Source organism: Falco naumanni, chromosome 1 (assembly GCF_017639655.2).
Source record: "Falco naumanni isolate bFalNau1 chromosome 1, bFalNau1.pat, whole genome shotgun sequence".
In the NCBI taxonomy this organism is placed as follows: domain Eukaryota; kingdom Metazoa; phylum Chordata; class Aves; order Falconiformes; family Falconidae; genus Falco; species Falco naumanni.
Genome location: NC_054054.1, coordinates 96,327,624 through 96,354,514, shown reverse-complemented (window position 1 = coordinate 96,354,514; position 26,891 = coordinate 96,327,624). Strand labels below are relative to the sequence as shown.

Here is a 26,891-nt window from a genome sequence, read left to right as displayed (position 1 = left end):
GATGTCAGTCTTTCCTGCGTATTTTGTTTAACTTGCTCTTAAGCTTCCTAGAAGAATGCATGCAGGTGAGCTTTTCAAAGCTTTTAAAAAATTTATTCTTACATGGAAACCTGGGAACAGCAAGGCAAGAGTTAACTGAAGCTGCTTGTGCTGTGCTGGGGGAGTGCAAGATGTTGGTGCTCGGAGCACCTTGCAGAGAGGTGCTTGGTGCTTTCGTTGGGATTTTCTTGAGGTTCAATCCTGTTTCTCACCGCAGTTCCTTGCTTTATGTAGCCCAGGCGGGTATCTCTGGCCCTGCTGAGTGCCAGAGGTGATGGCCAGGTGAGGTGTACCCAGCCTGGCGCACCTGCCGGTGACAGCCAGGGCGAGCTGGGTGCATCTCTGGGTGCACAGACTCGGCCGGGGGAAGGCAAAGGACACTAACTGGTGCTTGTTTAAGCTTTATCCTTGCAGGCTGTATGGCAGCAGCTGGCCTGAACCGCCTGGCTTTGATAACTTGAGCAGTTACTAAAGGCAGTATAAACACAGGCGAACGCTGCAGAGCCCAGGGGCTTAGCGTTGCCGTTATCATGAGGTATTCCATCTGGAGGTGGAAAAAGCAGCCCCTACAGGGTTCCTCTATCTCGAGGCTGGCAACAAGCGCAGAGTGAATGACATATTTCCATTTGACTCATCTGTTGTCAAAATGGTGACACCCTCGAGTCACATTAAAAATGAGACCTTGTAGCTGAATTGGCGCATCATTCTGGTAAGCACGGAGCAGGTGTTTGTTGTTTTTCTGGGTTTTGTCCTCATTAAGAGAATTATTTTTTGCTCCCTCCCTGAGATGGGATGAAATTGATTAATGCTTTTGCTAATGTTCTGGGTTAAAAATAACAGGGGAACCTGTTTCAGGTGGAATGCTGAATGTTAGCTGTAAAGACGTTCAACTGACCTGCTTGACAACTATTTAAAGCCCTAAAAATAAAACAAAATTTAAAAAAATAATCAGTGCCCAGTAGCCAGATGGTTGGAAAAGAACACCCCACGATCAATGAGGCAATATGTAAATATTTTCGATCATTACCATGGTACTGCTGTGTTGACATTGAAATTCAGAGTGCTATTCCATGGGACTCCTCATTGATCAGCAGATGAGCTCTGATAAAACAGAGAATAAAAGCACAGTACTGAGCAATTAGGGATTGTGGGCTCCATTGACAACGACAGGCTTCCATCAAGGTCTACCAATGGATTTCAAACCCTCTTTAAGCATGTTACTGAGACACTTTGTTTCTTCCCTGGCTGTCAACTACCAATTAAATGGCGTATTATTTCTTGAGCTGCTTTATTTAAGGTGAAATACTGCATAGTTGACTAATTTTTCTGTGCTAATTGCCACATTTATATGGGAAAGGGGCAAGGTGAAAGCTGATGCAGAGTTTTCTGCTTGAAATATACTTAGCTAGAAATGACTGGAAAGTAATATAAATCAAATGGTTGAATTAAAATAATGTTTTGAAAAAAAAGGTCCTCCTAAAAGCAGGCTGTAGAGACCCTGTCTAACTGATTCACTTAGAAGTCTTCACAGGGGGGAAAGCATGTCATGCATAAAAGGTGAAGCGCCTTTAGCATACACAGGTGCTGAACCCACCAAGAGGCTTTTTCTGGGTGTCGGTCATCCTGTCCCCGTCCCCCCGTACTTTTGTGGTCCTGGAAGAAAATATCTTGTAGGTTATACTTCTCTTGGAGGGGAATTTGAAGCTTTACTCTAAATGGATGCTTATAAAAGCTGATTTTTCAGATCTGAATCTGTAGCTGCCTCCCTCAAAACAATACCGTACTGGCATGGAGCAGATGCTGCTGTTCGCAGATTCTGGGATGCCACCACAGAGGTAGGAGGTCATCCTCTGTCTGGGAAGGTGAGGTGTCCTGTAGGTGTGGAGAACAACTTGCAGCTGCTGTTGTGTGATGTTAAATGTGATTTCCCACTTTACAGAGACTGATGGGAGGCTCATAAAAATCTTGTAAGGTTGCATATAGTGTGTAGGTTGGGTTGTTTTTTTTTTTTTTTTCCTTAATGTATTTTTCTGGCAGCCTCATCAGAGCAATCAGGGTTGTAATTCTTCCCATTTCATATAAGGGAGTAATGACTTTTAAGAAAGGAAGGAGAAGGCTTTGCAAATGAAAAGCTCATTATAGCTACAGCAAGATCCAGAACCCAGGCAGCTTTCTGGCAACATTTTGCTGTTTGCTTTTTCTCCCTTCCCCTTGGGTCTGGCTGCTTGCAGTGAGGCCAGGATCCAGTGCTCCTTAAGGAATGTAACCCCAGGGGGACTTCGGAGGGTCCAGATGCTACAAGCATCAGATAAGGGAAAATGGTTTAGGTGCCTTTCAGAGCTGCTCATATTTTCTAGTTAGCTGCTGCATTTATCTTGCATGTTAATTAATTTCCTGGCACATCCTAGAGCCTGTTTTTCTGCCTACAGAGTTCTTCAGGATTTTTATTTCTCTCCAATTTGCTGCTTTTCAGTTGCTCACTTACATGCCCTTATTGTTTGAGGGTGACTAACTGGTAGGAGAACAGAAAACACCTTCTCTGAGGATAAAAGGACTCTTGTGACTACCCGTGGCCTGAAACTGATGCTTCCAAACCACGGCCATGCAGTGCTTGACCACAGCTGACACTTGTTAGGGTTTAGTATTCACTAATGCAGATTGTGCAAAAGCAGTAGGCTGAGCTAAAACAGCTGTGGTGTTCGCTAGGAACAATTTTGCTAGTTCATTTATCCCTGCAAGATAGTGCTGTCACTGTCTCTGACTTTGCAGAAACAGCACGTGAATCTCTTTTTCTATTGTCTTTGCACTTGCTCGACAGGGCTCTGATCTTGGGCGTGGGGCCAGTGTGTTCTGCTCTGTGGTCATCACCAAGTGTGTGTGTTCGGGTAATGGCGAGGTGGGAACTCTGCCTGTCCCACCAATATAAAGTGTTTTAGTGGTGGCGGTGATGATGGTACCTCTTAGGAGGAAAGATTGAGAAGTGGAGCGCAGCACATCAGTTAAGCAGAGAAGCCTTCAGAAGCCAGCAGAAGGCATCTTGTAATGAATCGTCCTCCGTGGAAAGGTAAATGCCAGTTCTGTTAGTGTCACATAGTGTTTTCAGCGTTTGTGCTAAAAATGAGCTGCTTACCGCCAGCTGGGTGGCACCTCTTCCTCCTTGCAAAATGTATTTGCATGTGAATCTGTCTGCTAATAGCTATAGTTTGCTTTCCTGCTGTTCCGATCCCAGACTTGGTCTTTGCATGGGTTTGGTTCTGAGCTGCTCTGATGCCCAGAGACTTCCTTGGAGAGGTGCTTCCCTGAAAGCCCTTCGAGGAAGGGAGGAAGTCTGTAAAGTTGCTCATCTTTGCAAATCACCCATAATAAAAATGTTCTTCTAGCCTTTAGGGAACTCTTGCATTAACTCTCTCTTCTCAGTGTGCTTGTTGGGTTGCTTTTTCCTGGTGGTTTGCTTTGGGACAAATGTGTCCCTTGTTTAATAATGCTAAAGTCTCCTGCAATCCAGTAGTATCATAAATAGAAACAGTTTTAACTATATATTTGATTACCACTTATCACCAAATGTTTCTGAAATGCAGACAGGGTTAATTAGTAGCAATCTAAAAGAGGCTTAAAACTGACAGTTTTTAAGTTTAACTTTTGTATTGTAATCTGTTCTCACATGTGAAAATAAGCAAATTAATAGCATCAGTGAGGCCTCTGCAAACTGCAGTGACTTTTAAAAAGTGATGATTTGGGAATATAGTCCAGGTGACTTGTGTATGATTATTCCAGAAAACAAGTTCTATAAATATGTGGTAATGGCCTAGATGGTATTAATTACCTTTAACTTTCAGTGTTTACTGTAGAGAAAATGCTGGTATTTATGTTTTCCTAAATACAGTACTTTCAGTTTCTGTTTTTCTGATATGTTTTTGCTTTTAATCACTTTTGATTTCAGTATTGTTAGCAAGCATTTAGAGAACTCTGTATCTCTGTTTGGAGTAATTGTTTCAGACCATTTATTCTTATTTTCACTGAAAACAAGAAGTTTTGTCATCCTTCCCCAATCTACAGAAAAGGAAAAAACCCAACGCTGAAACAAAAAAAGAATAAAGCAGATAGGAAGATTGATCCTCTTAAATGGAGGAGGCTTTGTGTCTGCTTTTCCAGGTTTGCCCAAGTTCCCCAGTGGGGCTTTCGGGATTGCTGCCGCAGTGGGTCAGCCGAACAGCGAAACTCCTTCTGACACCGTGAGTCCAGGCCCCTGCTGACGCAGAGAGCTGTGCTCTGCTCTGCAAAGGCAGTGCAAGGGACCGGGGCTCTGGGCCAACAGATTTTTAGAAGTTATTTGCTTAACTGTAGGTTATAGTGGACGCTTCTTTTGGGAGGATGTTGTCTGGCATATCCAGCTTCTACAGAAACTTGTCTGGCTTACAAAACAAATGTAGAATAGATATTGACAAATCCTGATGCACTTGATGAGTGAATTATTGTGTTAACAGTGGCAAGACTCAATCAGACTAGATGTATATAGGGTTAAAAAAAACGTGTAGATATAACTAATCCTTTTTAAAAAGAAAGGTAATGTGAGGGTTCTTGTTTACCTGCAGATCAGTATGGTAGAATAGCTAAAAGGACTAATGAGACACTTGCTTTCCTGGAAAAATCATTTTAACAGTTCACATGCAAAGCAAGATTAAAATCTTGTATTTAAATAGATTTCCGTCCTACAGATTTGAATAGGTAATTTAGAGAGAAGATCCTTTGGGCTTTAAATCATCACATTGTATATAACATGGGGGGAAGAAACAATTGAAATTTCCCTTTATAAAATTTTTTTTTACTTAAAAGATTCCTTCAGAATTTAGTGGGTTAATTCTGCCCCAAAGTACGCGCACAGATTCGTGACAGGTTTATATCTATCAAATCTTGTAATATTTTTCTTCAGTTGATTTAAAGATGTAATTTTAAAAGTAGCAATGATTTGCACTGTTAATTTTGTTGTCAGCCTGCAGAGTCCATTTTATTTATGATCTTGTCTTGACTGTATTAATATTGGGAACAAGAGCGATAGTCAATGAACGAAAAGAAAACTAAGATTCAGCTTTGTAGCACATTGCAATCAGATTTGGGGGACTTCAAGGAATGGCATCTAGTGAGTGTGTAAGACAACTGCATCTGTGTATGTGTGTGACAAATACTGAGTCGCAGCTGATCGTGGACGGTTGGATCAGGTTGGCTGTTTGTACTTGGTGCTTTCAACTCTCCAAGTGCCTGGCAAAGCGAAGCAAATGCTGTAAGACCGTTGTGTGGCAGGACTTGTTACCTGTGCTCTGCATGTGGTGATGCAGATGTGTGGTGGCTGCTTTGAGGCCACAGTGGAAAGCTGTACGTGAGCCAGACCTGGTGTGTGGAACCCCCTCGCTTTGAAAATTCAGAGCAGACTCCTAAACCACAGGACTACTGACTGGACCTGTACTTTCCAGCTCAGATAGTTCCACATCTAATAGTTGCATCACAGAAGGTTTTGACATAAGTTAAGCAAATGTTGAGAAAGTGTTGATGCTCAACACTTTCAGCTTTTTTTTTTTTTTTTTTTTTTTTAAACCCAGCCTGGGAAAGCAGAAGTGGCATTTGGGCTCTGTGCAACTGGCTTAGCTGTGAATCAGCAAATCATAGAATCGTTTAGGTTTGAAAAGACCTTAAGATTGAGCCCAACCGTCAACCGAGCGCTGCCAAGTCCACCACAATATAAATCAATACATTAATTGCAAAAGGTATTAAAAAAAATCTTCTGCAAATTAAGATCACATAAAATGAAGCTGCTCTGCAACACTAGCAGTTTAGAGATAATGTATCTTATGAAAGGCTAACAATTATGGAAAATGAAATAAGCATGAAAATTATAATTGAACAGTAGTGCCTCTGATATATTCACAGAACAGAGTACTGAAAAAATGAATCCAGGGAAACAATATATGGGTTAACTTAAAAACCCTCCAGAAATCACAGGAAGCCCACATCTCACTTTCAATATATATTCAAGCATTTGCATCAGCAATTCAACGTTAATAAGCATTTGTGGACTAAATATATTTTTAAACTGTCTGCCTGCTTGCTCTTGGTGAGATCTCTGAGATTAATGGTCCTGAAATGTTACTCACGTTTGCTTTTCCTCCAGGATGAATCTCACTTGTGCAAGCGCTATTATTTTTTTCTAAATTGCTGTCCAGGAAGGTACAAGAGTAAAGAGCAGTTACGGGTTTTTTTGGTTTTTTTTTTTTTCAAATTGTTGGTAAGACATAAATTTGTTAACTGTAACAGGGTAGCACAGCTAAAGGTATCAAATGTTTTTTCCAAGCATTTCAGGTTCTTTGGTGCAGCGAGGAGAGTGTATTGGTGGTTTTTTTTTTTAATTTTTTGGTATAACCCTTTAGTTGGGGGTGCTGGTCTGAAGGCTTGGATCGAGGTCCCTATTGAGGAGCTGCTTTATTTTTTGGTGTGGATGTGAACTCAGATGTGCGTGTTCTGGTGCAAAACACAGCTCCTGCCACTGGGAAGGACAACTGTGCCCTTCCTGACCTGAAGGGGAAGGGAATATTTCTGTGGCCGGGGTGTTCAGGGAGTTAAAGGCAGCTTTAATCTGAGGGGGTGGTTTTCAGGAGTGAGCAGGAGCTGCTGAGGCCCCGTCCCCTGCACGCATAGCCGGGCTGTCTTCTGATCTCTGCTGACGTCCTGAAGCCGTGCTGGCCGCCCGTGGGTCACTTGTCAGGGGAACGGCTTCCCTTCTCCGTCCCAGAGCCTGTGCTCTCTTCTGGCTGTCCCCTGGAGGACAGCGGGGCAGGCAATGTTCAGCTTTCCAGTGGTCGGAGGAAACGGTGAGACTCTTCGCAAGGCAACGAGCTGCGTGGCCTAACGAAACAAACCACACGGGCTGCTCCGCAGGTGGCGGCTGCAAGTTATACTTCTGGCCCTCAGCTCTCCTGACAGAAATCAGCCTCAGGGGAAAGCAGGTAGCTGATGGGCTGGAAATTGAAGTGTAAGCGGGCTGCCTGGGGTTGATGTTTCCAGAGCTGTGTGGGAAGGGAGCTGGGGCTGCCCTGGTGGGTGCCACTTGTTCACCACCCTTGTCTTGGTCATCCCTCCGGCCGGGCGGCACTGTCCTCCGTGGCGGCCATGGGAGATGCCTCCTCCTCGCTCCTCCGGCTGTGGAAGGGCTTGCAGGGTTTATTCAGGCAGCTCCAGCTCTGCTTCCACCCTTGAACAGGGGATCCTGCCTGGTGTCTGGGAGGCTAGCTGAAAGCAGGCTGCGGTGTGGTGTTTTGTCTGTGATGATGTTCCCTTTGTGGAAATTGTTCAACACCCTATTTAAAAGGGAAACGCTTTAGGGGGAAGTTACGGTCTCGTATGGAGAGAGCACATGAGAGTGGTCAGTGCAACGTGCGTGCATGTGTTTTTTCTTCTCTCTCTTTTTTAAATTTTATTTTTATTTTTAATTTCCATGAGTTAGAGATGACTCATGGCTTGGAACGCACTTTAAATCCCTGAGGTGCTCATTGCCGCCTACTATCACGTATTGAATTTCTGACATACCGGAGGGATGTCTGCAGAGAAACTCTGATGTGCAATTATAAAATGTTGTAGCTTTATGTTGTTTGCATAGAAGCCATTAGCATGGTATAACTGTGAAAATAATGCAGCTTTATTCTTGCTGTTGATTTCCCATGGGCATGGCAGTTAAGGAACTGTGTTTTATCTTTCTCTAGGATGTTGACACATGTGGACCAACAGTGACATCCTTTTTCAGCAATGCTGTCTTTACTCCCTCCTGCATTCAGAAGCATCTAGAGAGATTTTTTGCAGAAGGTAGGTTCTGGCATTTCAGCTGGATGGCTGTTCTTTTTCTTCTGTATTAGAAAAAAATAAATTAGATGTTACTAGGGAGAATGGTAATGAGTCTGACAGATACTAGCTCGCTGCTGGTGAGAGGGGATTAACCTTAGCTTGGGTTCCACTTGAATAGGTGCTCAGGGGTGGAACACGATAAAATGGAGTCTGGAAGAATGGCTGTATGAGTTGCCTTTGAGAAGGGCTTGGCAGTCACAGGACATAGTTGGCTTAAATTGCATAGACTTGTATTGGTAATAAACCTGTTTTTTTAAAAACCCCACACGTTCTCTCCCTTTTTCTGCTTAGTTGGCATCCTTGTTTATTTGATATTTTTCAAATAAATAAATTAAAAGGGAGAAAATTGCACATCCTGTGCAGCCAAACATAAGTTTTTGTGTGCATATTTAAATCTTGCATGGTTTTTTTCCCCAAAAAATCTTAACCTTGTTGCATTTTATTTGTATTGAAATAAATAGTGTGCAGCCTCTGGTACTACCAGAAAATCGTTGTTAATTTCTACCTTTTTTTGTCCTCTGAACTTTTCATTTGCTTTACGTTGCCAGGAGGATTGACATGCAAAATTTCCCCAGTAAAGAGTGTAGATGGGGAAGCAGGTACCATGTGTGGTACTTTTTTAACAAGTAAATTTGAAGAGTTTTGTATGCTTTTGATGAATGTATGGACCTGCTACTCCCTTATGCTGCAGCCTTTGGAGTGCTGCTTGTGGGTCACTATGTATGTGTCCAGCTCTCACCAAACCTCTTGTGTGTGAGTTCTAGAAACATTTATCGTAGTATTTAAATCTGCCCTCAAAATTAGTGGCTGAACAGGAAATTTTCAATAGATGGGGTTTCAGCCTTTAGACTGACTCTGTAGTTTTGCATCTTTTTATTTTCCTCCAGTATGTTCCTCACCACTTGGGTTTTTTTTTCTTGTCAGAAAGGGTGTTTTTAACTCTTAACTCGACCTAATGTTTCTCTTTGTGGTGATACTGTGGTATAGCAACTTTGAATTTTTGCTGCTGGATGCTAAAACTCAAACTCTACGGTTTCTTACTTAAGAGCAATGAATTGCTGGGAAGAACAGAGAAAGGATTAATGAGTTTGGATCAGAGTCTGTTCACTTATCAAGCTGAAATGATGTTTTTAATTTCTCTGGATTTATACCTCAGGGTCGCAGCAGTTACACTGAAACCGCAGTGCCACCAGCTCTGTATTAACATGCAATATCTTTACCAGAAATCCTTGAAAACAAAGGGTGATTTTAATACCTTAATTGTCTCCTGTCGGTAAATTGGCTCCCAATGAATTCATTGCCATTCCCCATGTCTCTTCCCTTCCTGAATCCTCTCCAGGTGGGCTGTTACTAGTGCCGTGGCTTGTCCCTCTGTGGGATACCTGATTTCCTTGGGAGAAAGCCCGGCGGCTTCTCTTCTGCCCACCACAGCTCTCTGAAGGAGCTGCAGACTGGTCTCTTGGGAGCAAAAGCTGCTGTCAGCAGCTCTAACAGAGGAGTTTATGCTCATAGAGGCATTAATTGCCCTGTGGATTTGTGCTCCTGTGCTGAGGGAGAGCAGCTGTGCCCCAAGAGCTTTGCCTTCCTTGCCTTTAGGTCACGCACTCCACCTTTGCTCCCCTGTCGGCTGTTGTAGAGGAGAGTGTGTTTCTCTGAATTAGTGGTAACAGCAAAGAAGAAATGCAATCCTTAGCAGTGGTTAGGGTTTGCTTTGCCCTGGGGCTGTGGCTCTGCTCAATTTCATTTGCCTGAAGGACTTAGGAGGGCTGATGATCCTTGGTGAGAGCGGTGCCCAAGTGTTCATTAATTCCTTGGGCAGGTGGGGGGAAGCTGCCTTCAGAATTGTATTCACAACAAAATGAATACATGCGGCTTGCGTCACTAGAGAAAAGTAATGTCCCTGGATTGACAGGTAAGGAACATAGGAAGAAAAATGGGTTTTAAATGTTGTCAGAGAATGCAGCATTTAGGAAAACAAAAAGCTCAATAGCAACGTCCAGGAAAAAGCTGTAGGCACTGGCTAATTTTCCCCTCATTCTGCCAGCATTCTTGTGCAGCCTTTTGCTTTTCCAGACCCAAAGGCTTTGAATCCAAACTGTTGGACAGAGTGAAAATGGTGGGAGAAGATTCCTCTACAAGTCATACCTGGGAGTATTTTGCATAGAATTACTTCAAAATCTAGGAAAGTGTTCTCAGTCCCTGATGTGAGCAGAATCTGAGGGGCATGTGTGCATGCACAAGCTGTAAGTGCCTGTGATATTCAAAGCATGGCTGTGGGACCTGGACAAGAAGCCGGCGAGGTAAACAGTGTGATAGGGGAGATGGAGGATGCTGATGCAGAATGGGGAGGTATCTGCTTCTCTGTCTCTCAGTAGCCTTTACTTCTAGCTGTCCTGGAACACTGCCCTGCCTTTTTGTGTTTCCACTGGTCCTGCAACTGCAGAAGCCTGGATGGGATGAGGAATGAGTGCTTCTCTCTGTTAGAAGAGGCGGAAGCTGATGTTGGGCAGGAGGCTAATATATGGGAGAGGGGAAAGTAGATGAGGTGAAAGGAGGTGGAATTACAGGGTGCCTTAGCCTGAGAACATGTGAGGTGGGCTGGGGAGAAGTTTTGTGCACTGGGCAAGTAGTGTCCCCTCTAAACACTTGGTGCACATCACTGAAGGGATGAATGGTGTCCTGTCAAAAGGAAGCACAGGTTTGCTTTGCAGTTGGTTCCTTCTAATGCCTTTCTAGTGCTCCCTGCTTTGCTTGCAGCACCTGTCTGTGCCTGTGCCATGCTGTGCTGTGACTTTTAGGTACATTTCTACACCTGGCTGTGTAATGTGACAAGCCTTTTCCCTTCCAGAGCTCTATGCCTTTTTATATGAACTCCAGTTTGGGCTGGCTTACTTTTTCTGCATCCTGTACTTACCAGGGGACTTACTGTGTGACCTGTGACATGAGATTTGTACCCCTTACTGTAAGGGGTGAGTTTATGGAAACCGACTGAAGGCAGAGAAGTCTATCCTTGTGTTGGATCCTTCATAGACTGTGTTGCAAAACACTTTACAGTGAGTTAGATCAAGGTGATAACACTTCAGAGAGCTGTGATGGCTTCTTTTGTACTGGCAAGGAGCGGAACCCTGTTTGGCAGCGTTTCGGAGCAGTACAATTGTGGCATTCGCCTATCTCGGTGCGTACAGGTTGTGGGTTAGTGTGGCACTTGTTGCAGTGCCAGGCAGGGAGAAGGAGGAGCCGCTGACAGGTAAGGGGAGGGGCGGGAATGGGATCTCATAAAGGTGGGAGACAGTTACAGGTAAACTGTGTTAGACCTGACAGTCTGGGACATAAATAAATGTTTGGAAAGGTACAGAAGGATCACTTTTCAAAGATGATTGTCTCCTGGCGCCGTGAAATTTTTAGTGGAAATACTAGCAAGATTTTCTTGTGGTTGTTTTCCTCCTCTTACAAGAGAAACACTAGACATGAGGAACTGTTTGGAGATACGTATTTAACTGGGAGGAAAGAGCTGTGACACTGGTGTGGTTGTAACCACAAACTAACTGACAGTTTCCTGCTGCAAGTAACTTTCTATAGATCTAAACCTCGTTCGTTTGTGTTTGTCTGCGTTGTCTAAATATCTGAGGACGATTCCGCTGTTTCTAGACTTCCTGGTTTTGATGGAGTCTTTGTTGTAGGAATTTGGGAGATGGTGGCACGAGGAGAGATCGTTACAGCACTAATACAAATTCAGGTGAAGTCAGAAGGCTTCTGTATGTTACAGTCTTGTATAACGTAAAAGTCAAGAAGGAGCTCCTTTAATCTGTGTCTGACTGGTTTTGCAATTACATTTGCATGTAGAAAGCTCTGTTTATTTCTGAGGAGAAAGGATGTAATCACATAAACTTATCTGTGTGGCTGAGACCTCTTCATCTGACATTTCCGTGGCATCATTACTTGCTTCTAACTCTGCTACCTCCTCCCCGTCTTTCTCCCCTGTGATGTGTTAAATATCACGGCTGCAAAAATGAGGGCACGTTTTTCCCTGCTGTTCCCATTCCAGCTGGAAAACTTAGATAGATCCTTCCCTTGTGGTTTGTGATACTGTAAATAAAGGCTTGGGAGGTCACACATTTTCCATCTCAAGTTATTTTGATTCCAGTGCTGGAATGGGGGGGGGGGGGGGGAGGACAGAAATAAAAATAAAAAAAAGCAACAAACCCCCAAACTGTTCTGGCTTTTTGTGGGAAAAAGAACTCATTAATGCAAAGAGAAAATAATTGGAAAAAAGGCCTTTACGAAGATGACTGACTTGTTGACTAAAGCTGAGACTTGGAGAATTAGGGTCAATGATTTCAAAGGAATCTTCCACTAAGCTTTGAAATAAGTCCTCTACAAAGTAGAGGCCTGGAACATGAAGCTGCTGTGATCTGCTGCTGTTCCTGGATGGTTCTGAAAAATCTGTTGTCTTTACAAGGCATATTGGCATGACTCTATAAACATATTGGTGAGTAATTTTACCTATGTTCATATGAATAAAATTACTCATATGCTTAAATGTCAGTTAAGTGGGCTTTTAAATCCGGAGTTGAGAAGTTCTGGTTGCAGGTCTCACTGGCTGGGAGGCACCTTGCGGTTTGGCTCGCCTGGGTTGCTGCTTGCAGCCTGGGGCAGTACCTGATGGTCTGGGGCACGGTGGGTGGAAAATGTGTATGCAACTCGCTCAAGATAAATGATTCAGTTCAGCCTGCTGAAAATAGCACAGAACTGTGATGTGTTGCGGTGGCTGCTACTGCTGTTCACAGCTGGTGTCCTACATCTGGCAGGCTTGGTCTCCTCAGCTGCGTCCCTTTCCATGCTGGTGTTTGAGGCTTTGAATAGACACAGAAAACATTGCTTAGGTTTAAACTTACATTTTGTCTTTTTGCTTTTGATATTTGTGGAATAGTGATTTGGATTTGATAAGAAATGAGCTCAGAAAAAAGTCCATTGGGCTTTACTACTGGGTGGTGGTATGCAGAGTATGATTAATATTGGCTTACAGTGGAGAAACTAGCAGTTGCTGGCAACTCTGCCACTTGCTTTTGTTGAGTTTTGAAGAGGCCTTTTCCTAGTAAAGATTTTTTTTTTTTAACTTTTTATGCAAAACAGGATACAAAATGTGAATATAATTTGTCGTTGCAGAACTTGCGTTATACCTTGACACTGCAGAAGTATTTCTTTTTCCATAAACTGTATATTTTTAGATGTACAGTAGAAACAAAAGAGAAACATTCCACATCTAGATGTTACTCTCTGTGCAGGATAGTTTTTTGATTCAATAACTTTTCTTCCTTGATCTTCTTTTGCGTTTTTTTTTTTAATGGGCACATGACATATGGACATAAAAAATAATGGCCCAATTTCCCCCCTGCTGTAGCTCATTGACGTCATTAAAGCTACAGCAGGGATGACTTGGCCCAGATTCTTTAAAAATAAGACCTGATGAACAGCCCCTCATGGAAAAGCTCTATAGAGAAGGTTGTCCTGGGCGTAGCATAGAGCAGATGCTATGCAATTCACCGTGACATTCAATAAAATTCCCTTTGGCGCCCTTCCTGTGAAATGGAGGTAGGACCCTTCCTGGAGGGGACAGCAAGAGATGTGCTCACAGACCTGCTTTTACCATACCTGGATCATGTGATGGAGAGGGGCAATTAATGAAGTGAGATAATGAAATTACTTCCTTGGAAGTGGTCAGAGATGCTTTCTCTGCCTGCAGACTGGGCTTGCATGTGGCGAGCCAGAAGATGGAAACCGTGGTAGAAATGATCTGTAGAAAACTGTTGCCTTGAGCAGATTTTTAGGAAGATGCTTTGTATCTGTTTTGTCTTTTTGTACATTTTTCTCGCTGCTGCCCAGAGGTAGTGCTCTCTTCAGTGTCGAAGTATTGTCATGCAAGGATTCGCCATCTGAATGTGGCAGGTCTCTTGCCTGACATAAAAGGGCATTCCCAGGTTCAGTATCTCAAGGTGGGTCTGAGGTGCAGCTGCTTTTGCAGGCTATATTGCCCTCTTTATGACTTGGCACAGAAATAGAAATTACAGGGAATACAGGTGAAAGATGGCAATACAAATAATGGCAAAAATAGTAGATTTGACCTTGACTCACATGCTCAGTCTGAATTAAGCTGAAATGCATGTTCGGATCTAACAAACCAACAAATGTGAAAGGTTCTCAAGAGCTGTTGACTACTTTCCGTTTAGTAAAATAGTGGTAGCCATTTATGGAAATCCTGAAAATCTTTATGCTAACTTACGAAGTGAGTGTTTCGCTCACAGTTACAAATAACTGCAGGAAGAAACACCCTTTAAAGAGCAGCCAGAGCCCCAAAGCTGTGTCTGTAGTGGGTGGATGCTTGATCACTTTTGTATAGCCAATATTCATTGCTTAGGGCATCTTTAATTTAACTGAATTCTTGGTTCTTGGTGGTAATAACTGTATCTGGCCGAGACAGGTTCTCTTGCAGCGAGTCCAAGAAATCAGATAGTTCTTTTTCCGATGCCAGACTCTTCTGGTCCACTGAATATAACTGCAAGAACACACAGTTCCCAAGAAGGAAAATGCTTACTGTGTTTTTGGTGACAGCTGAAGCTAACTTGGGGGAGGGAAGGATGGAGCGAATAGCACTCATGTCTGCTTATGAGAGCATGTTAATTTTAAAGGGAGTTTAAGTCTGAAAGTTTTTTGCACTTGAAAGCCAGAATAGTGTCAAAGTGACATTGACTAGTATAAATAGTGAAGGGAGAATTAGATCTTTAAAATATATTCAGTCTTTTGATTAGTCATCCACAACTCCGCTGGTAAGACAGGGGAAGAAATCTGGGCTTAACCTGATAAATGTCCTTCTAACGATGGAAGGAGTCAGAAGAAACGAGAATTTAATTCATGATATCCGGAGAGACCACGCGGCGGCTGGCAGCAGAATTCTAAGGAAGAGTGTTAATGCTAGTGGAAATAGAGGGAGCAAAGGTAACTGAAAACTCTGCAGCCTTAAGGGCTTTTGGAAGCAAAAGATACTTGATGTAATGCAGATAAGGGTGATGTTATCTTCTTTTCATTGCATAAAATATACCATTATCTGATGACGCTATCCTGCTTTGAGATTCTCTTTCCTTGTATTGTCTTCCATTCAAATGTAATCCATTTGAAGCTCCCTGTGGACCTATTTAGGATCTAATCCTGCTTCCATTGAGGCCAAAAGCAAAACTTTATAGATCTGAAGAGAACCTGCTGTAGAACTTTCCGTGGAACTTCCACTGTCTCTGTCCAACTAGACTAACAAGCAGGATGTGTTGAATACTTATGCCAGATCCACTAAATGTTTGACAAGTGGAGAGAAGTGTTGGAAAGAGGATTCTTCCTGAGTAAGAGAATGTATGAAAATCCTTCAATTGTTTTATCTTTTTGACTGACTCATAGCAGTTAATTTTCCAGAGGCAGGCTACCTTGTGACGTGTCTTAGTGGAGTACAAGAATGATTAATTTCTGGGGTATATGGTATAGGCATCCTTGTCTTAATAATTGGATGTGTTTCTTTTGGCTGAAAATGTGATTTTCAGGAAGGTTAATGGATTTCCAGGAATCGTTAGTGGTCAGTAGCATGCTGTTATGTATGCATTTATACGAAGAACATATGTTCCTCTAAATCAAGGCCAGCTTCCTTTCTGAAGGCTGAGCAGAGCACGTCTCGCACAGCTCTCTGAGGCAGTGCTGAGAAATCGCGTGCTACAGCCAAGTTCTGGGTTACATCCTTTGAATCGTCAGTGTGTGGACGTGCATATTGCACAGATGTCCCCAGGGTGTATGTAGGTTATCAGTGAGATAACCTCTGCTGAGCCCTAGCACTAGAAGTGTTCTGGTGGGTGTGGCTGCGTGGTTGTGACCCCTGCTAATTGCACCTCAGCTTGAGTGGAGAGTGGCTGAAAAGTACCAGTTCTCATGGAGGTGGTGTGTTCTGCAGTGCAGGATTGCGTTAACCTCTGGGCATGGGCTGTGAGCGGAGAGAAAGATGCACCAAGCAGATGTATTGACAGGCTCTTGTGTATACATTCTGTTTATGAAGTATGATGATTTGAAATCAATCAGATGAGCAGTGCTCTGAATGTCTAAAGAAAATCCTTTGTGCTGTTTCTGCATCATCCCAGCAGTTGTTTATAAAAAAAAAAAAAAAAAAAGAAGGGGATGCAAATACCATATTTATTCAGATTAGAAAGGAACATGGGGTGGAGCCCTAGAGAAAAAAAGGAACTGTTCAGTGCTGAAGGAGAACTTTTGATTTATTTGATTGGAAATTTGCATCTATTCTGGATGATTTAACTGTTAAACTCTAGAGCAGTGGGCTCACTTCAGCTCATCACCTACTAAGTGTTTAAGGTCCACTGGGTGCTCTTAAGTCCTATAGAGGCCCATAGGATTCAGCTATATTCTTAAGAGCTCATGAAGAGTAACAAAGAACAAGGAAAGGGAAACTTGGACAGCACTATTTGTGTTTATGAAAGAACTAAGAAAATAACCTCAAAATTCATTTGAGCTATCCCCTTGATCAATCACTCTAGTTTATCCATTAATTCTTCTGTATATAGCTAGAATGCAGTCTACCAGTAAAAGCTCTTTTCTTTTTTATTCTTTTTTATTATGTTGAGGTTTATTTTGATGGAATATGTTTCTGGGTAACTTGAAGGTTGTTTCTGGGAAATGCTGCCAGAATGCTTATTAACATGTGACTAGACTCAGGTAGAGTCCCTTTGGAAATTTTGGCTGTTCTGTGCATCCTCAGTGAGGGGCAGTGACTGTGCTGAAGCCTGTGAGTCCTCCCAGTTCCCTGCCTACGCTGGGCCTGGAAATAACTCTGTCAATAGTAGAAATGTCGCAGCAGGAATGACTTGCTGGATGTGCCCAATTCCATTTATCTAAATGAGCTCTGATCTTGGATTTAACATGCTGTTCCATAGCTAAGATGAGAGGCACATGAATTAGATTATAGTTGGAAAAAATTGGGGGGTGCTGGTATAAATACTTCTGTGAGAAGTTTAGCAGAGCATTAGCAAGTCTTTTTACATTTCTGAACAGCAGTGGTCAAAGTAGTACCTTGCAAAAGATGCTTTCCACATGATAGGAACTCCAGTCATTAAAAAAGCATGAATCAGATTAAGAAGTGTAGGGTTTTTTTATTTGCCTTTAAGTCTTCAGATGTCAGTAGAAGCTTTAATCAGCAGCTGTGCTGGCAAGAAACGACCACGTGAAATGGCAGCAGAGGATGTGGGCACAGATGCTCTTGTCTGAGTGGCTTAGGGGCTCTCCAGCACCCCAGGAGGTTACAGCCCCATGGCTGCTCACCCCTGAAGGATTATGTAGGCACTCTTGTCCCTTTTGTGGCTGCAGCAGTGGTAGTCAAGGGTGTTCCTGTGGTTTGCAGAGCTGAGGGAGATGTTTCATGGAGGGGTAGTCGCCTGGATGGTGGAGGTGGGTGCCCAAGAACACACTCGTGTGTGCATGAGACCCCTGGATAAGAAAGTGCAGCACCTCAGTCCCAGCAGAGATATTACAAGTCGTGTGATACCAGCGGCTGACAGCTGACTGTATTGACTGTACGGTCTCTTAGGCAGTTGTCTGATGCTGTGCTTTCAGGTGCACTGTTTAGATTCTACTTCCTCTCCCTTCTAGTCATTTCCTCTGCATGTGGAACAAACTTCTTGAGCCATTTCTTTTTTGTTTCAAGTCAACCTTATGGCTGGTGGTCCCCATTGCGTTGAGCATCCTATGCTTTTTCTGGGATTTAGGGAAGAGGCTCTGATGGAGAATCAGCAATGACAGGTGTTAACATCTCAAAATCTTTTTCCGTGTATACTTAATATGCAAAAAGTCACCTGTTGTAATTGATTGTGCTGTTTTCTGTCAGAAGCAGTGATGAGCAGTTCTCTCCATCCCTGTGTTCTGAGGACACAGAAGCTCAATTTTGGCCTGCTCCCAGTGATCTTGTTTGTGAGGAGCCAGAAGCAGCAGGGCACGGAGGGTGTCCCTTCTCAAGGTTGTGGTGGGTAGAGCACTACTGCGCTACAGAGCTGAACTTCTGATAACCTGGACAGAAGGGACTGTCCCAGCACTGTGATGACCTAATCCAAAGCACCACAAATGCTGCAGGGACTTCTTAATGCTCACACCTGGACGGATGGCTGTTTTCTGCAGGTCACGGTCAGGGACAAAGGCATTTTCCCTGGACAGGGTGGCAGGAAGTTCAGGGAGTGGGACAGCTGGAAGCAGTTTCATGATCCTGGGCTATTGCTGGTGGAAAGACTGCCCTTGCTTTTAAATCTGCTGTTGTTCTGTGTTGGCAAGGCTTGTGCTTAATTCCATGGTATGTTCAGTGCAGCATTTGCCATCTAGAGAGCTGTACGGTCTTACTGTTATCACCATCGCTGTTTACTAGTGATAAAGGACAAGCTGAAGAGGACTAGGATCCTGATACTTGGGAACTGGGCAACGTTTTCATTTGGGTTTGTCTCTTGTAATGGAGAGTCAAAGCAGTACCTGGATCTGCTTCCTTGAAGACCTATAATACACTTTTATTGACTCCTCGGGCTTTGTGAAATCATGATGGAAGAATGTAGCAAAACCATTGGGAAAGCTTCCCTTCCCTGTTTCTTACGGTTGCCTTAATAACTGCCTCTTACGAATCGAAATGGCTCCCTGTGCCATTCCCTTTGCCTTTCTTCTAAGTATAAGCTAGCCTGTATTATGAACAAAAATGTTAACTTAATAGTACAGTTGCTTTAAATCAAGTGGCTCTTTTGTTGCCAAAGCTCCTCTTGCTGGTAGCTCTGGGAGGTATTCTGCCCAGCAGAGACATGTCGGTGTGCTGGTATTGCATCTTCTGGGCTGCAGCCATATGAATTGGTCTTCCTCTCATAGAAAAGCAGGATTTGGGTAACTTACCTTACACTTACAGCCTTTCATATTTCTGCCTGCCATGCTAATTTAAGGGAAGGCTGCAGTTCTCCAGCTCCTTTCACAAACACCGTCATACACACCCTAACTGGACCCCTCACCAGCTTTCCTTGCCTGTGGAATCAGCCTCTTTCCTTCTACCATATCGAAGCCTTGGCATAAAAGCAGAGCTTGGGTGACTGCAGGCTGCCCGCTGGTTTTGGCAGCCCTGAGTCTTAAGGGGGTGCCAAGGTGTCGCCTGGGCTATTCTCAACTAGCCTCGGGGTTAGGGACAGCTAATGGATGCTGCTTCCTGATGTAAAAGCAGATGAGAAACTCTTGGCTAGGGGCTAAGCTACATCAAGCTGCGCTTTCAGAGGCTAAGCTGATTGCAGGTCTCTCATAAATAAATCTTTCTGTATTAATAAATAAATGCTTGCAATAGTTGCTTTATTATAGTGCACGGAAGCTTTCAGAAAGAAAAATTTCCCGAATGAGCCATTTCTGCAGTCTCTGCTGACTTGTAAAGATTGGTGTCATTAATTGAATTTTGCCTCTTCCATTAGAATGGAGCATGTGCTCTTTGCTTGCACGTACAGCTGATGCACTGAAGTGTGGGAAGAGAGAAAATATTCAGAGCTACTTGCCTTGCTTCTGTGGCAGTTGGGTTACTGGGTTGTTGTGGGGAGAGTGGGCAGCTTTCAGTGTGACTGTCAAATATGTGGGTCTCTGAGAAGGGGAGGGTTTCACTGCTGAAGCTCATGTAGTGGCTGTTGGTCGGCTGTAGTGGCTGTTGGTCGGCTGTAGAGACCTGGCTGGGTGTCTGCTGCTGGCTCCTTCTTCCTGCAGACTTTCTCTTTAAAGAAAAATGCATTGTCTATGTGTTACAAGTAACCAGAGTCTTCTTTCTTACAGGGAATGATACTTGTTGGAAATTGACCTCACCTAATACAAAGCACTGCAAATGTAATAATTAAGGTCTACTTAATTTCCACAGTCGATTCGTGGGGAGACAATAGCTTGTTCTTTGAAACCATGCTTTGTCTTTTGAAAACAATCTTACCCATGTTACATAAACGCTGTACTGCAGCCCGCCCTTATTAGCCACTGATTAGAGGGTCCTTTGTGAAGTGTTGTCTGTTTCTGACATAAATTAATTAATATGGAACAAGTAAAATTCCTGTGGAAACAAAACAGGAGCAAATTAATACCAGATAAATGTGTGTTCTGGGCTATGAAAGTGAACACAAAACTAATTTCTTAATGGGACTGCTAGAAGAACAAACAGATCTACAGAGATGTAGTTGTATGCCTCAGCTAGAAATGTATGTTTGTGGATATAATTAAACTTTAGTTAATAACATATTGTCCTCAGTCTTGGCGAAGAACTGCATTTGGGCTGTGGCTACGTGTCCAAAGCGTTTTTCCTAGATCGACTTCTCCGTACAGCATGGTCTAGAGCTCTCGGCGCGCTTGCAGCTCTTGGGTGGCTCCCTCGCGTTTGAGCTCATTCCTTGCAGAGCTCAGGGAGCACGACCAGCCCTTTCCTGCAGAGGGATGATGGAGAAACGGGCGACTGGCCCTGTCGCTGACCTGCTGTAGGAGGCGGTGGGTGAGTTGGAGAGACAGTCTTCAATAGCAGTGCGTGAGGAAGGGTGAAGTGTGAAGGTGATGCTTCATGATTCACTTTTTGCATTGCAAATCCTGTTTCGTAAGTAAGCTGCTTCCACCGATACGTTGAATGATTTATTATCTCTCAGAGCTTTTCTTCCCCCTGGAAAAAAACAAAAGATGATCAGTGTTTTTCAAAGCTCTGTGTTGAGCGTTATATGATTAAGTTGTAATTTTGAAGTGACGCATTTGGGCATATAATTTTCAAGACCGTCTTTGGTTTCAGGGATCATAAATACTGGTTCCAGCCATAATGAAGTGCTGTGCTACTTACTATGTTCCTATCATTGTGTGTGTCTTTTGTTTAAATTATTAAATCACAGTGGCTATAGCCATAATAATGTGGTTGTTTTATGTCTTGGAACAGGGGAAAATAATTTTATTTAGTTGGAATAATGTAATTGTGACGTGCCTCTGGGTTTGAGTTAAAGGGGGAGGTGGTGCAGGTGGCTGGCAAGACAGTGCTGTTCTCTTGATGGTTTTCTGCAGCAAATTCCGCTGCCGTGGAGTGGCAGCGTATTTGTTTTTAATGGAACAACTTGTGAGCAAACACTGGGATGTTTATGATGACAAGGGAACCACTAGAAAAATAAGAGGCTATAAAATCCTACTCGTTAGGGGTAGCGACGTGGGTAATTGGCTCAGTCGGGTGCATCTTGAGGAAGGTGCCGATCTGAGATGTGGCTGTGCGACTGCCCAAGCCAGTATGGGCAAAACAGTTAACTTCTTTCTACCTCTGAAGGCCATCTGTAGGGTGAGCAGCTGTCTGCCCGGGTGGTTTTATGAGACAAAGTGCTGGGGAAGGACTTGGAGAGTCTCTGATGCAAAATGCTTCACAGATGAAGTATTTATTTTCCCTTTTGAAGAGAAAAGATGCCTGATGGTTTCTTGAATCTGGATGACTGCACCAGTTCAGATATAGTTTGATAAATGAAGTATAAAGGCCCAGTGAATGACCTTCTGTAAAATACAAGAGTGCCTGAACCATTGTGCTTTAAATCTTGCTCCACATCTTTGTATTTGCTGCTCATTAGTCTCCTGCGCCCTGTTGTTTTTAGGCTGATAATGGATAACCAAGTGGTGCACACTGAAAAGAAAATTCCTGTATAAATAAAGCAATGTGCTTTTCTCTGCACAAAGTGTCTTGTGGATATGGGGCAGAAACCCTTCTGTTTTCCTCTCTTTTGTGTTTGTAGCTGGGCCCTGAAATGGATTAGTGCTCTTTACATACTCCCTTGAAGTCCCATTCATTGAGGCTTCCCTTTCTCCCCATGAAACCTTACACTTACGTGGCTGCAGCACAGACTGCGGTTTCTTTCCAAATGAATCATGAGAGTTTTACAAGCTGTAAAACTTCTCTGGAGAGCTTAAGGGTGTGACCAGCTTAAAAGCGTGGATGAATTTCTTTTTTTTTTTTTCCTTTTCTGATTCAAGGCTGAATAGATCCTGAATATCTGTTTGATGCTTTGAATTGCCAGCAGGAATTTCTTTTCCCCTTTCAGATGGGATGTAGCTCAGTCCCAGGCTCTTGCTGCAGCTGCCCACAAAACTTTGTTGGGACTCCCTTGAGAACTGGGTATAGGAAGTGATAAAACTTTATTAGTGTTAGTTCCTTTAGTCTATGTAAACTTTTTATGAGGAATAAGCTTATGCGTTTGGAGGGTGACAGTTGCCTATCTCTCTGCCTGGGCTTTGCTTAAGGAAAAAAGTATCTTGCTCCCTGCCTTAACAGCTCCCTGTGGAGGCAAATCCAGCTTAGTCCAAGCCACTTCTCTCCCGATCTGTTTAACCTCTGGCATTGGGGACTGCGGGCTGGGCAGTGCTGGTTCCCTCGGGCTCATCACTGTGCCTGGTGAGCTCTTTGGCACTGGGGTCTTACAGCTGGGAGGCTTCGCACACCGGCGTGTGCTTGCCCTGCTGCAAAGGCAGTGCTGAGCTATGGGACGTGTGGTCCTCTGTCACTACCTGGACTTGGAACGTGTGAGCAGTCCTGGAGAGAGCTGGCACATCATCTCTTGTCTCTGGCGTGTGTGCTGGGCTGGGCAAGTCTGGAAATCAAGGGTGTTTCCGACAGTTTTGAAGTCTGGATAGGAGCTCGATAGGTGTGCTCCTTGCACAGCATCACTGATGGCTTTTCCTGGGTTTCTGCAGCCAGCCCCTCTGCTCTGACTCCACTAGAAAGCGACTTGGCTGCCCCAAAGAGACATTCTCTGGAGTAGGGCGCTGGCCAAGAAATCTGAAGCTGGCAGTGACATGGAGCTGGCAGAGGACAAACCAGGCAGGTAGGAACTGTCAGGGGCTCTGGGAAATTAGAGGAGAATCTTTTTCTTTTTTCTTTTTTTTCCCCCTCCTTTTTCTGGCATATGCCAAGAGTAGGTGGTTCAGAAGAGGAATACCTGGCACAGCATGATGACAGCTTACCCAGCTGCCCTAATGGAATGCTTTTGCCAGGAGCCTTTGGACCTGTTCTTAATGTAAACAAAATACTTGTTACTGTAAATAAAACGGAATGAGTGTGATTACCTTGAGTCTCTGGATGCACCTTACCTGGTCAGCATTTGTTCCTTTCTCCCTCTGCAGACAATTAATGGGGAAAAAGGGGACCATCAGTGTGCACAGACATCAGCTAGGCAGCATGAAAGCTCATAATAACTTTCTCCTATGATAAGAGATATTTTTATGGTCTGAATTTTTTATTTTACTTTCCCTCTAGTGGGAGAGAATTACCAGTGATGATAGCTGGTAGACCAGCTCCTGTTGGGAAGCACTGAATGGAGGAAGGATTTATTGAAGGAAATGTGGCAAACTCCTCTATAATGCACTTTTTTCCCTTATTTAAAGAGGCTGTTTATAACTAAGAGACTATAGCACTCAGGAGGTAGTTTTGTTGTAGCGATACCATGTTGAACGAAAGCTTGGTAGTCTGCTTCTGGATGGGGGCATCAGGAACAGCTCCTGACTAACACTGTACCTAAGCTTCCTGCCACCTCCACCCCCCTTTTTTTCTTTTTTAAATGGAGGTTGGTGCAGCTCTTTCCCATGTAGTTCAAAGAATGGCATTGTGAAGTACACGTCAGCATTTGAATTATGCTTTTCATTTACTGTAGCCAATTCCAGTACTCTCCTCCACGGCCCCCCCCCCCCCCCCCCCCCCCCCCCCCGGGTTTCTAGAAGGTTTCTTGACAAATTTTTCTCCTCACCCCCTGCAATCCAGAGACAAAAACCTAAGAGCTCTTCCATATGCTGCCTGGCTGCTTTGCTTCTCTCTCTGATAGTGCTAGAGAAATTCTGTGATTTTTGCAAAGGATACTAAAATCGGGGAGGGGCAGAAGGAGTTCTGGTCAGGTTACTGCCCGCAGCTCTCTCCTCAGTGTAAAACCTTCCACACCAAGGGGGTAAAAAACACAGAATAACTGGTAAGGGGTGCTAAGCACTCTGCATCTCATATGTGAAGTGCGGTTTGTTACTTACAGCTGGAATACTGATTTAATACTAATAAATCCTGCATTTGAATGAACTGCTGTATTTTCCCCATGGTAGCAGTTAAGAGACTGGAGGGAAAAGTGTATGGCAAAAACAGAGTATGGCAAAGGTTGAAAATCATTACTAGAGCAGAGTACCTGCTTGGTTTAAAATAATCTTTTGTGTGCTCAAAGAAAGGGTTGTGGGTCCCCAGTTATCTCCATCCTAAAATCTTTGGAGCTGTTGCTGCAGGATGGCTAATGCAAAACCTCTTTTGGTGGGAAAAAAATCGCAAGGAAGGTCATGGGTATTTTGCATCTTCCCCCCTTTTACCCTCCCTCCAGTTAAAGAACATTTGGGCTAGAGTGCACTGAGCTACCCAGGTGCAGGGGATATTATGGATTCTCCATATTGCTAGCCCTAATTTTAGCTACACTCTGCAGGGTTTATGCCAATATTCACCCACTTGCATTTGCACTTTCGGTAGCAGTCATTACACAGTGTGAGCTTCACACATGTGCCGCTCCTCCTGGAGCTCAGCTGGCAGCAGCAATTTGTATTCCCCACAATAAAACAGTGAGGTTTGCGTGGGTAAGGGACTAGGGGGAGGATGCTCACATCTGTGAATGCGTCCCTGCAGAGCGCTGCTGTGCTGTGCTTGTTGCAGCCTGTTGGAGGCAATTGGATGGGAGGAAGGGGAAGAGAGCTCTGTAATTCCCTTCTGCTTTTCATTGAAGTGGAGAAGTGGCTCTGTTGCATGGTATGTTCTCCTATGCACTTTCGCTGTGAAAGGACTCCCAGTCCAATTTGTCAAGGCAGAGACTTGACGTGAGTCCAAATGCACTTGACAATAGTCTCTCTGCTGTCAAAACCTCTCCTCCTCCTGTGATAAAAACAAAGCTCCCGAGAAACACTCCTTCCTTCCTTCCTGTGGCTCTGAGGAAAGGCTCTGCATCCCGGAGTTGTTCTGGGGAGGAAGTTTTTGACTGTATTCGAGGTGCTTATCCATTTTCCATTAAAAAATTGACAGAGCAGTGCGTTCGCAATGAGATAGCCACAGAGAAGTGATTTGGATTTATGCTTTCTTTAATTGGACCACGTAAGATTTTTATTTACTGATAGTGTCCAAAGGGAGCTGTCGAAATATTGCAGAAAGAGTGAATGCGTCCACTGTGGTAATGTGCTTTTGATAAATGCATTATGGCATAGTTACGAAGTCAGGAAGAAGCCTTAATTACTGTTACGAAGCCATTAGAGTCTAAAGCAGCAATCTGAGCTCTTCTTGCAATTGTGTGTTATATTTCTTCACTGAAGACTTCAGTACAAAAAAAAAGTGCTTGTTTTAGAAGATAATTTATGCTTTTTATTTTCTTTGCCTTTTTAAAATGGTGCAGAAATGGAGTGAGCTCCATGGATTCATGTAAATAAAAAAAACCCAAAACAACCTTTGCACCGAGCACGTACTGCTCCTGTTGGCAGGGAATCCAATGCCATATGATTGGCTGTTTTCTCCTGTTACCCATACCCATACAGCACAAGAAATTGCTGAAATTAATTTTCTCATCTTAAAAACCTAAAAGAAAACACAAAAAAGGGGGGGTGGGGGCAGGATTATTCTCCAGGAGTCTTGTGTAAATCTTCCTCTGGGGCTACGGAAGGAGGAAGACAGGTCTTGGAAACTTTTTCTTAATGAAAATTGCTTTGGGAGATCGGTCAGTGTTACAACCTACATATGGGGTCAACAAACGGTCCGTCCCTGGAAGCTTCTGCTTTCCATGTCAGCTGCTGCCCGCAGCGCCCAGCCTGCGCTGCCTTGCTCGGGTCTCTCCTGACAGCAACTGCAAAGCAAATTATTTGGAGCTGGTGATTCTTATACCACAAACGTGTGCAAAGAAAGAGTTTAGTTTTCAGATGTCTATTCTCTTTTTATCTTTTAAAGTTATTCAGGGAAAAGAGCATTCAATGCTCAGTCACCTGTTTTTAGTGCTTTGTAAATGTTCTTTGCCCCTCTGGTAATGCATTATTTATATAGCAGATGTTAATTTAATAGAGTGAACTTTGTTAACCTTCACAATATAAGCAGCTTAATTTAAAAACCAAAAACTGACAAAAATGTAGTTGTAAATCAAAGGTTAACAGGCATAGCAACATGAAGGTATTGTTTGCTGGGTTGTTAAATTGATACTGTGCTGCTTTCTGAAATGGAATATTTCTTAAGTGACAGAAAGGTTAAGTACAAGTTGTACTGTTATGAGAAAGGAGGAATGAATCTTATTAGTGTTTTTCTAAAGGTGATTGCTTAAAATAATTGCAGGAGCAGCATGGTAGCACTGGTGCTTTCTACATTGGCGGTGGGAAGCAGCTGGCTCAGGACCCCATCAGAAGCACTGTCAGCTGCTGCTGGACACTTCATTCTCATACGGGTTTCAAGCTGGCTCTTACTTGTCCTCAGTTTGGGCTCTGCCTCTTGGCTCTTTCTAGAAAATGCCAGTTGGAAGAGCCCTTCCCAAGAACAGGCATATTCTTGGCATTCCAAACCTCCCTGCGCAGGGAGGCCTTTGTGTCTGAGTCTCGGACCATGTTGTTCATGCGGAGTCTGGGATTCAGCCTCTTCAGTTGACACTCTGAAAGATAATTTTGGAGATCTCAAGAATGTCTGCTCAATATGGTGGAGCAGTTTTATCCTTTTTTAAAAGTGTGTTTGTCTTTGCTGTGGGTCAAGGTCTAGTGTAGTTTGCAAAGGCTGTGCTCTTAGACTGTTTTTCTGGTTTGATTCAGTTATCAGTAATTTTTTTTAAAAAGCAACAAACCCTCCCCCAACCGTCCCTCCATTCCCCCCCCCAACACTTAACTATTCCAAGGCTGTGTGGTTTTTTGGTGGTTTT

The 26,891-nt window shown here is 43.5% G+C and overlaps 1 protein-coding gene across 13 annotated transcripts in view; it reads left to right on the top strand.

The window, feature by feature from the left end:
• The window catches only part of PITPNM2 (phosphatidylinositol transfer protein membrane associated 2), a 141,394-nt gene that overhangs the window by 8,433 nt on the left and 106,070 nt on the right, over positions 1-26,891 (top strand). For all 13 annotated transcript variants that reach the window (XR_005830146.1, XM_040610466.1, XM_040610475.1 and 10 more), the window contains exon 2: positions 7,788-7,887. The gene's annotated coding sequence lies outside the window, so the exon portion shown is untranslated. The remainder of the gene's footprint in view (positions 1-7,787; positions 7,888-26,891) is intronic.